The sequence below is a fragment of the Oncorhynchus gorbuscha genome, linkage group LG01, assembly GCF_021184085.1.
Source record: "Oncorhynchus gorbuscha isolate QuinsamMale2020 ecotype Even-year linkage group LG01, OgorEven_v1.0, whole genome shotgun sequence".
Lineage (NCBI taxonomy): Eukaryota > Metazoa > Chordata > Actinopteri > Salmoniformes > Salmonidae > Oncorhynchus > Oncorhynchus gorbuscha.
Window position 1 is genome coordinate 47,890,296 of NC_060173.1, and position 12,058 is coordinate 47,902,353.

Sequence of the window (12,058 nt, forward strand, 5' to 3'; positions counted from 1 at the left end):
AGAGGGAAAGCCTTGTAAGCGTCTTTGTGTGTGGAGTAAAGGTGGTCTATAGTTGTTTTTCCTCTGGTTGCACGTGACATGCTTGTAGAAATGAGGTAAAATATATTTAAATTTGCCTGCATTAAATTCCTCGGCCACTAGGAGCGCCGCTTCTGGATGAGCATTTTCTTGTTCACTTATGGCCTTATACGGCTTGTTGAGTGCAGTCTTAGTGCCAGGGTCGGTTGGTAGTGGTAAATAGACAAAAAATATAGATTGTCTTGATAGATAGTGTGGTCTACAATGTATCATGAGGTACTTTACCTCAGTCGAGCAATAACTCGAGACTACCATAATATTAGACATCACGCACGAGCTGTTATTGACAAATAGACACAACCCCACCCCTCTTCTTACCAGACGTAGCTGGTAAGAAGACCCAGTCAACTGTATGTTGTCTGTGTCGTTGTTTAGTCCCGACTCAGTGAAACATAAGATATTACAGTTTTTAATGTCCCTTGATAGAATAGTCTTGAACGGAGCTCAGTTTATTCTCCAGTGAATGCAAGTTGGCCAATAGAACGGATGGTAAAGGCGGGTTACCCACTCGCCGACTAATTCTGACAAGGCACCCTGATATGCGCCCCTGTATTTCTTATTTTCTTCATGCGAATGACAGGGATTTGGGCCTTGTCTGGGAGCAGCATTATATCCTTTGCGTCAGACTCATTAAAGAAATAAATCTTTGTCCAGTAATTGCTGTTCTGATATACAGAAGCTCTTTTTGGTCATAAGAGACATTTGACTCTTAAAAACATGACACAGGAATTACATTTCACATAGTCTGGTTTTAAATTCAGCTCAGTCAGAACATTCTGGGCCATGATTATACAGTTCACCTAAGAACAAGTTGTAAAACCAAACAAGTTGAGAGACGACCCAAACACTCACCACAAGGGTCAAATTAACCTTCAATAACAGTTTATTTTTTAATATAGCATGTTCCTGTCTAGGTATATCATGGCCTAAATTATATGGTGTGCAGAAGTGCACAAAATGTTCAATGACCACATCCAGGGTAGCTTAAAAAATATGTTAAGGGTCCAAAACAGTTACAGCAATACAGAAATAACCAATTTACATAACTGTATTATTTCATATTTCATTACATCATGTATTCCAATTAAAACATTGATAGCATCAATTAATAGACAGCATTGTATAGCATACATTTTTTTTATTGATGTGTGCAAGTGTCACCGTACAGTAAGTACTCTGATAGCTATCCTTCCACCCATACGGGCCACAAAGGAACAAAAGTGTATTACAACCACGGCCGACGAAAATAAGTCATTCTAATACTATATCTCTGTCAGAGAAAATAGCAGGGAGGGATTTACAACAACTACAATCGGTATCCATGTGCAAAGTCCCATGTACACTACCGTTCAAAAGTTTGAGGTCACTTAGAAATGTCCTTGTTGTTGAAAAATAATAATAATTGTCCATTAAAATAACAGCAAATTGATCAGAAATACAGTGTAGACATGATAATGATTTAAATGACTATTGCAGCTGGAAACAGCTGATTTTTTAAATGGAATATCTACATAGGTGTACAGAGGTCCATTATCAACAACCATCACTCCTGTGTTCCAATGGCACGTTGTGTTAGCTAATCCAAGTTTATAATTTTAAAAGGCTAATTGATCATTAGAAAACACCTTTGCAATTATGTTAGCACAGCTGGAAACTGTTGTTCTGATTAAATAAGCTATAAAACTGGCCTTCTTTAGACTAGTTGATTACCTGGAGCATCAACATTGTGGGTTCGAACACAGGCTCAAAATGGCCAGAAACAAAGACTTTCTTCTGAAACTCGTCAGTCTATTCTTGTTCTGAGAAATGAAGGCTATGCTGTGTACTACTCCGTCCACAGAACAACTCAAACTGGCTCTAACCAGAATATAAAGAGGAGTGGGAGGCTCTGGTGCACAACTGAACAAGTGGACAAGTACATTAGAGTGTATAGTTTGAGAAACAGGCACCTCACAAGTCCTCAACTAGCAGCTTCATTAAATAGTACCCGCAAAACAACAGTCTCAATGTCATCAGTGAAGAAGCGACTCCGGGACACTGGCTTTCTAACGTGCACGTGCGCAATAAAACCAACCTGACACAGAGCTTCTTCAGATTGAAGACACGGTCTAGAACATATTTTTCCTCCATATTTAACACCTGTATACAGTACAGTTTCCTGTATACAGTACACTTTCCTCTTCTGAGAAACATCACTGAGTAATACATTCAAAGGGTTATAAGTGGGCAAATAAACTCAGCAAAAAAAGAAACGTCCTCTCACTGTCAACTGCGTTTATTTTCAGCAAGCTTAGCATGCGTAAATGTTTGTTTGAACAAAACAAGATCCAACAACTGAGACATATACTGAACAAGTTCCACAGACGTGTGACTAACAGAAATTGAATAATGTTTCCCTGAACAAAGAGGGGGGTCAAAATCAAAAGTAACAGTTAGTCTCTGGGGTGGCAGTGCATCTCCTCCTCATGGACTGCACCAGATTTGCCAGTTCTTGCTGTGAGATGTTACCCCACTCTTCCACCAAAGCACCTGCCAGTACCTGGACAATTCTGGGGGGAATGGCCCTATCCCTCACCCTCCGATCCAACAGGTCCCAGACGTGCTCAACGGGATAGAGATCCGGGCTCTTCGCTGGCCATGGCAGAACACTGATGTTCCTGTCTTGCAGGAAATCATGCACAGAACAAGCAGTATGGCTAGTGGCATTGTCATGCTGGAGGGTCATGTCAGGATGAGCCTGCAGGAAGGGTACCGCATGAGGGAGGAGGATATCTTCCCTGTAACGCACAGTGTTGAGATTGCTTGCAATGACAACAAGCTCAGTCCGATGATGCTGTGACACACCACCCCAGACCATGACGGACACTCCACCTCCAAATCGATCCTGCTCCAGAGTACAGGCCTCGCTCATTCCTTTCACGATAAACGCAAATCAAACCATCACCCCTGGTGAGACAAAACCGTGACTCGTCAGCGAATTATACTTTTTGCCAGTCCTGTCTGGTCCAGCGACGTTGGGTTTGTGCCCATAGGCAACGCTGTTGCCGGTGATGTCTGGTAAGAACCTGCCTTACAACCGGCCTACAAGCCCTCAGTCCAGCCTCTCGCAGCCTATTGCGGACAGTCTGAGCACTAATGGAGGGATTGTGTGTTCCTGGTGTAACTCGGGTAGTTGTTGTTGCCATCCTGTACCTGTCCCGCAGGTATGATGTTCGGATGTACCGATCCTGTGCCGGTGTTGTTACACGAGGTCTGCCACTGCGAGGACAATCAGCTGTCCGTCCTGTCTCCCTGTAGTGCTGTCTTAGGCGTCTCACAGTACGGACATTGCAATTTATTGCCCTGGCCACATCTGCAATCCTCATGCCTCCTTGCAGCATGCCTAAGGCACGTTCACGCAGATGAGCAGGGACCCTGGGCATCTTTCTTTTGGTGTTTTCCAGAGTTAGTAAAACGGCCTCTTTAGTGAACTAAATTTTCAGAACTGTGACCTTAATTGCCCACCATCTGTAGGCTGTTAGTGTCTTAACGACTGTTCCACAGGTGCATGTTCATTAATTGTTTATGGTTCATTGAACAAGCTTGGGAAAGAGTGTTTAAACCCTTTACAATGAAGATCTGTGAAGTTATTTGGATTTTTACAAATCATCTTTGAAAGACAGGGTCCTGAAAAAGAGATGTTTCTTTTTTTTGCTGAGTTTACATCAACTTGCATGTTCCGCAAGTAGGTGCAACATCAATATATCCAGTTGACAATGACAGAAAGAAATGCTGCCTTTAAAAAAAATTCCATAACAAATGATCCGTTGAATGCCATGATTAGATTTGAAAAATAAAGATGGCCGAACTGCAGGGAGAGGAGGGAGTGAAGAGGAGGGGGAGGGAGTCCAGTCAAGTCCAAGCCACTTTCCTTGAGATGGCCTGCTTGAAGCACTCTGGGTCCCCGTCTCCTCCAGGCCGCAGAGCTCTCTCCAGGGTCACCAGCACATTCTGGTGACACTCCCTGATGTTGACAGGATACTTGGCCCTCAGCAGCTCATAGGCAGCGATCAGATGCATATTCTGTTTCACCATGAGGTACTGGATGATACAGGTCGGTGCCAGGGAGTGCCCGTCACGACAGTGGACCAGCACACGTTTCCTTTTTTCCTTGGACGCCTCGATGCATTCGTTGATGTCCTCGAAATAGCGCTGCTTTAGGGTGGTGCTGCCCTCGCCCAGCTCGTCCGGCACATCGCAGATGTCCACCTTGAGGCGGGACCAGCTGTGGCGGGCGCCCTGGGAGCAGGTGCAGGGGATAAGGCAGAGGCTTGGGCCAGGGTCCCCCGGCAGACTGCTCATGTCGATGATACTGTCGATGTTGTTGCGGCACAGCACGCGCCCATTGTACGCAGTGTTCAGGTTGCCCACGAAGATGTAGTCCGTCACTTTCGATATGACGGGCACAGAGTACTGGAATTGTTCCTGTCCATTCTGTTTGTGCATGTCTGGGGTGTCTGGAGGACCCACCCTGCCCACTGACCCCATGCCTACCCCGGCCGGACCTGTGGCCGCCCTAATGCTGTAGTTACGCAGCTTCTTGGAGCCGGAGCAGGAGGGGGGGTTGGAGTTGGACTCTGAGCTGCTGTTCCAGGGAGGAAAGAATAGGGAGAAGCGACTGGTGATCTTGGTGAGGTTCTCCACGGGGCTGGACAGGCCAGAGCTGGAGGCCGTGGTGGAACCAGAGGCACAAAAAAACGAGTCCCTCTCCAGAGAGCCTGTGCTGCCAGCTGCTCCTGCACTGTGGGCCTGCTCCATTTGTAGGAAGACGCAAACAATATCAAACACACACACACACAACACACTGATATAGAGTCCTGCATGGGTTTTTTGGAGCTGCACCCACCCGCGCTGTCCATATCAATTCCGAGCCCCACCTGAGTCCCATCACTTCCGAGTCCCATCAGGACATATTTTTCTCTGCAACCCGACCCACCCACATAGAATTGTTCCGAGAGCCGAGCTATTACCCACCAAATAATTCGCAACACAATGCAACACAACAAGCTCCTGGGTTTCTAAAATCAATTATTATCTTGATTTAAAACATTGTTCGACCCACAATATAATTGTTCTTAACTGCGAGCCGACTCACCGACTGTACCAAAGCAATAATCAATGAATACGGTACATTACAGTAGGGAAAAATAGAATAAAGAAGCTCTTCGTCTCTGCTCCTCTCAGCTCTCAAAACAGTGCGCTCTGTGTAGCACGTAGAACGTCACATTGACACAACTCTGATGGCAAAGCAACACCATGCGCATAGTGGACCTAAAGTGTTACAATGTAAGTACTACAGCCACCCACATAGCTAACGGCAGTCACTGAGGAGAAAATCCACCAGTATGTGTAGGCCTAACAGACAGACCTGGGCTTTGAGGTTGTTCTTCCACTCCTGGGTCTCCAGAGCTTTGAAGCGGCCATTGATGTCTGAGGAGATGGAAAGGCAGAGGGGGCGGTGGGCCCTTGGGGACAACTTGGGGGCAAAGGCCATGGGGACAGGCCAAGGCTCACGGTGCTCAGTCCTACTCATCATCAAATTTGGACAGGAGCCTGCATTACACACACAGGGGAAGACATCCAGGTTTTCTGTAACTTTGCACAGTTTCTTAAAAACTAGGAGAAAGGCCTCAACAGCATAGTGGATCTCACATGCAAAAAGACGACTCTGATGATTTCATCTATAGCTTAACCACTGCGTGAACATTGACATTTCTGTTAACACAGACATCCCTGATTTACAAAGGACAAGGGATGTGTCAAATGTTATTAGTTATGAACCCCATGAACCCTAGAGATGTGCTGTTGCCTAATAAAACACATGGTTCCGGTTGGAGCGAGTGGTCGCATCTGCACGTCGCTCCAACGGGTAGTATAACTTTTTCATTATATTTCATTATATCACAACGGTTTGATTTGTCTTATCTTAGCAATTTCTTCTCAGCTAGCTACATAGCCGTCTTTGTATCAAAGATAATTGCGTAATTATCGTATTTCGCCGTCCTAACGTAGTCTTCACTAGCCAGCTAGCTAACGTCCACTGATTAGCTGCACTGAGAAACTATTACTATTACACTCAACTGAACGACTTGATTAGTTTAGTGTTAGCTACCTACATAGCTGTCTTTGCTGTCTTCGTATCATCGTTTCCAAGATAATTGTGTTGTTTAGGTTTAGAGTGTGTAGTCTTAGAGTGATTATCTTAACTTACCGAGGTTAGCTAGCCAGCTATTTGTCGTCCTTAACGTAGGTGACTCTGCTAGCTAGCCAACTCTGCTAGCTAGCCAACAGCTAGCCAACGCTAGCCAACGCTAGCCAACGTCTTCTGTATAGAACTCAACTACCCGGTCGCATTCACAGGTTGTATCACTTTTTCACTTCATTTCATTACAGTACAACGGTTTGATTTGTTTGATCGTAGCTTGCTACATAGCTAGCTACATAGCATGTCTTTGTATCAAAGATAATTGTGTAGTCTAGAGCGATTTTCTAGGTTCGCTAGCCATCTATTGTCGACAACGCAACGTAACGTAAACAACACTGCTAGCTAGCCTGCTAGCCCCGAATAGCAACACTGCAGAAACTATTACACTCAACGGAACGACTTGATTAGTGTAGTGTCAACAACGCACCCACTGCCAGCTGGCCTACTTCAGCAGTACTGTATCATTTTAATCATTTTAGTCAATAAGATTCTTGCTACGAGCTTAACTTTCTGAACATTCGAGACGTGTAGTCCACTTGTCATTCCAATCTCCTTTGCATTAGCGTAGCCTCTTCTGTAGCCTGTCAACTATGTGTCTGTTTATCCCTGTTCTCTCCTCTCTGCACAGACCATACAAACGCTCCACACAGGGTCACCACCACACTCTGGTGGTCCCAGCGCGCACGACCCACGTGGAGTTCCAGGTCTCCGGTAGCCTCTGGAACTGCCAATCTCGGTCAACAAGGCAGAGTTCATCTCAGCCTCTGCCTCCCTCCAGTCCCTCGACTTCTTGGCACTGACGGAAACATGGATCACCACAGACAACACTGCTACTCCTACTGCTCTCTCTTCGTCCGCCCACGTGTTCTCGCACACCCCGAGAGCGTCTGGTCAGCGGGGTGGTGGCACCGGGATCCTCATCTCTCCCAAGTGGTCATTCTCTTTTCTCCCCTTACCCATCTGTCTATCGCCTCCTTTGAATTCCATGCTGTCACAGTTACTAGCCCTTTCAAGCTTAACATCCTTATCATTTATCGCCCTCCAGGTTCCCTCGGAGAGTTCATCAATGAGCTTGATGCCTTGATAAGCTCCTTTCCTGAGGACGGCTCACCTCACAGTTCTGGGCGACTTTAACCTCCCCACGTCTACCTTTGACTCTTTCCTCTCTGCCTCCTTCTTTCCACTCCTCTCCTCTTTTGACCTCACCCTCTCACCTTCCCCCTACTCACAAGGCAGGCAATACGCTCGACCTCATCTTTACTAGATGCTGTTCTTCCACTAACCTCACTGCAACTCCCTCCAAGTCTCCGACCACTGCCTTGTATCCTTTTCCCTCTCGCTCTCATCCAACACCTCCCACACTGCCCCTACTGGATGGTATCTGCGCCGTCCCAACCTTCGCCTCACTCCCCCGCTACCTCCCTCTTCCATCCTATCATCTCTTCCCTCCGCTCAAACCTTCTCCCACCTATCTCCTGATTCTGCCTCCTCAACCCTCCTCTCCTCCCTCTCTGCATCCCTTGACTCTCTATGTCCCCTATCCTCCAGGCCGGCTCGGTCCTCCCTCCCGCTCCGTGGCTCGATGACTCATTGCGAGCTCACAGAACAGGGCTCCAGGGCAGCCGAAAGGAAATGGAGGAAAACTCGCCTCCCTGCGGACCTGGCATCCTTTCACTCCCTCCTCTCTACATTTTCCTCCTCTGTCTCTGCTGCTAAAGCCACTTTCTACCACGCTGGATTCCAAGCATCTGCCTCTAACCCTAGGAAGCTCTTTGCCACCTTCTCCTCCCTCCTGAATCCTCCGCCCCCTCCCCCCTCCTCCTCTCTGCAGATGACTGCTCAACCATTTTGAAAGAAGGTCGACGACATCCGATCCTCGTTTGCTAAGTCAAACGACACCGCTGGTTCTGCTCACACTGCCCTACCCTGTGCTCTGACCTCTTTCTCCCCTCTCTCTCCAGATGAAATCTTTTGTGACGGCTGGCCGCCCAACAACCTGCCCGCTTGACCCTATCCCCTCCTCTCTTCTCCAGACCATTTCCGGAGACCTTCTCCCTTACCTCACCTCCCATCAACTCATCCCTGACCGTCTACCCCTTCCGTCTTCAAGAGAGCGAGAGTTGCACCCCTTCTGAAAAAACCTACACTCGATCCCTCCGATGTCAACAATTACAGACCAGTATCCCTTCTTTCTTTTCTCTCCAAAACTCTTGAACGTGCCGTCCTTGGCCAGCTCTCCCGCTATCTCTCTCTGAATGACCTTCTTGATCCAAATCAGTCAGGTTTCAAGACTAGTCATTCAACTGAGACTGCTCTCTGTATCACGGAGGCGCTCCGCACTGCTAAAGCTAACTCTCTCTCCTCTGCTCTCATCCTTCTAGATCTATCGGCTGCCTTCGATACTGTGAACCATCAGATCCTCCTCTCCACCCTCTCCGAGTTGGGCATCTCCGGCGCGGCCCACGCTTGGATTGCGTCCTACCTGACAGGTCGCTCCTACCAGGTGGCGGGGCGAGAATCTGTCTCCTCACCACGCGCTCTCACCACTGGTGTCCCCCAGGGCTCTGTTCTTGGCCCTCTTCTATTCTCGCTAACCAAGTCACTTGGCTCTGTCATAACCTCACATGGTCTCTCTTATCATTGCTAACACAGACGACACACAATTAATCTTCTCCTTTCCCCCTTCTGATGACCAGGTGGCGACCGCATCTCTGCATGTCTGGCAGACATATCAGTGTGGATGATGGATCACCACCTCAAGCTGAACCTCGGCAAGACGGAGCTGCTCTTCCTCCCGGGGAAGGACTGCCCGTTCCATGATCTCGCCATCACGGTCGACAACTCCATTGTGTCCTCCTCCCAGAGCGCCAAGAACCTTGGCGTGATCCTGGACAACACCCTGTCGTTCTCAACTAACATCACGGTGGCCCGTTCCTGTAGGTTCATGCTCTACAACATCCGCAGAGTACGACCCTGCCTCACACAGGAAGCGGCGCAGGTCCTAATCCAGGCACTTGTCATCTCCCGTCTGGATTACTGCAACTCGCTGTTGGCTGGGCTCCTGCCTGTGCCATTAAACCCCTTCAACTCATCCAGAACGGCCCGGGTGTTCAACCTTCCCAAGTTCTCTCACGTGCACCCCGCTCCTCCGTTCTCATCCACTGGCTTCCAGTTGAGCGCATCCGCTACAAGACCATGGTGCTTGCCTACGGAGCTGTGAGGGAACGACATCAGTACCTCCAGGCTCTGATCAGGCCCTACACCCAAACAAGGGCACTGCGTTCATCCACCTCTGGCCTGCTCGCCTCCCTACCACTGAGGAAGTACAGTTCCCGCCTCAGCCCAGTCAAAACTGTTCGCTGCTCTGGCCCCCCAATGGTGGAACAAACTCCCTCACGACGCCAGGACAGCGGAGTCAATCACCACCTTCCGGAGACACCTGAAACCCCACCTCTTTAAGGAATACCTTGGATAGGTTAAGTAATCCCTCTCACCCCACCCCCTAAGTTTTAGATGCACTATTGTTAAGTGACTGTCCCACTGGATGTCATAAGGTGAATGCACCAATTTGTAAGTCGCTCTGGATAAGAGCGTCTGCTAAATGACTTAAATGTAAATGTAAATGTAAATCAGACTGATACTACTAATACTTTTTATACAGTCTGAAACAACCCTTCCAAAAAATGATAGCAGTTTTGAAACTGCAGCAAAAGTGCAGTAACTGAAGTCGACTGTGGTATTTTGGACACAGTAATTGCAGAATAACTACACTTAAGGACTTACATCTGGTGTATTAGAAGCAATTATTGGTTCCATGGTTGTCTTCGAATGATTTATTACACACAGATTGACCATGAAGATTTCCACCTTTTCATGCACTATAATGGGGGACCCTGTTTTCTGCTAACAAGGCCTGCAGTACCGCGGTCGGCTTTGAATTCCTGTGGTTACAATGAGAGGGGGCAGGCATTCTCCCCTGATACGCATGCATGTACTTCCGTCTTGTGTACGCGCCTTAGGTCATGAGCAAACATCTTGATTGCCACACACAGAGACCCACGGTTTGAAGTCAGTTTAATTAAACCCTTTGGTGGATATTTTGTCTCAAATTTCGATGAGCTGAAGGACCCAACCCGATGACAATCGGCAGAGTCCTTTCTATGTAAATGTGCATGGCTATGCTGTACACACATTAGGGACTATATATGCTGTAGCTAATACATAGTTGTAAAAGAGATTGTTATCAAACTAAAGGCTAAAACCCAACATTTATGATGCAGTGCTCAAACATGATTCAACATTGAAATATTACCAGGATAAGAAAGGGTAAAAAGTCAAATGTTTTCTTACCAGTGGCATATTCTGAGCAAGTGATGGACTGTGTATGCAAACTATGTTGAAGTCTGAATGTGCTGTGAAGATGCTTAGCAACCATTCCTGTGAATGAAGGAACATTGATCTTTGCAGTTCCATCTGTGTTATTTACAATTCATTCATACACATTGACCAGCTAGACAACATTATGTGTGTACATTACTACAAGTGCAACCCTTGATCATGATGACACTCAGTTCCATTACATTGCACATAAGAGTCATTGGACAAAGACGTCTTCTGTACGGGGGAGTATTGTTAAGAGCCCCGATGCTAGGTCTGAACATTAACACGCATTGCTTGCGGTACGGTTTTGAAGCATAAGGACCTTTTCTTTCATATCAGCGAGAAATCATTTTCAAAAAGCAAAAGGTTACATTGATACACACCTTTATAAGGTTTGTGTTCCCACACGGCCACATCTCCATGCTACAGCGCTTGTTTACGGAAGTCAAGACGGACGGAAGAGATAGGCCGCTACCTGTGCTAATCCGCTTTCTAGCATGTTCTGAACAAGTAACTGGGAAGGAAGTGCTGTTCATCAAATGGGTCTGTGCAAAACTGCTACAGTTACTGTATCTTTTTCATTTTAAAGATTTTTCTCACTGACATGAAAGATAAGGGGCATATCAGCATATGCGATGATTATTGACGTTTCTAAGTGTTACAACCACATAGGAATTGTAGTTGACATGTAGCCAATTGTGGGCGAATGTAATGGCTGAAAATCCTACAAATGGAGGAGTGTATTTGAGACCTAGTGCAATCCATGAAGAATACCTACCTGTCTTTCCATTCTGTTTGGGAAATACTTTTCCATCAAACAACTTAGGTGACATTAGGCCTTTGTTCCATTTTTCCAGATTTTCCATTTTCTGCCTCCTGGTGAGAGAGACAAACAGATTAACTAAAGAGGATGCTGAGGATCAACATTGGTCTCAACATTTTCCAAAGCTATCCAATATCAGTGTTGATAATGGCAGCTGAAACCCTGTGTCTATCAATCAACATTGTCTAGGTAGCTGGCTAAAGATATTCATTGTCATTGTAGAGAACTTACCTCCCTGCATAAAGATAAAATGAAAGACGAGCAGCAGCAGCATCAGTTGCCTGGATACCCGATGTTGAATTCTACATCTGGCAGAAATTAGCATTTGAATCAGGAACGTTTCCTCTCACGACCTCTACAAGCCAAAGTGTTGAATAAAATTATATTTTAATGTTCTTTACTGGTTGTCCATGCAGTTGGTCCTTTTTGCCGGTAGAAATGTGAGACATTATATCCACAGGAAATAGTGCGTTCAGATTTCAATCACCTGAAGCTTGCATAAAACATGTAAACACGTTCACGAGCTCGGCAAG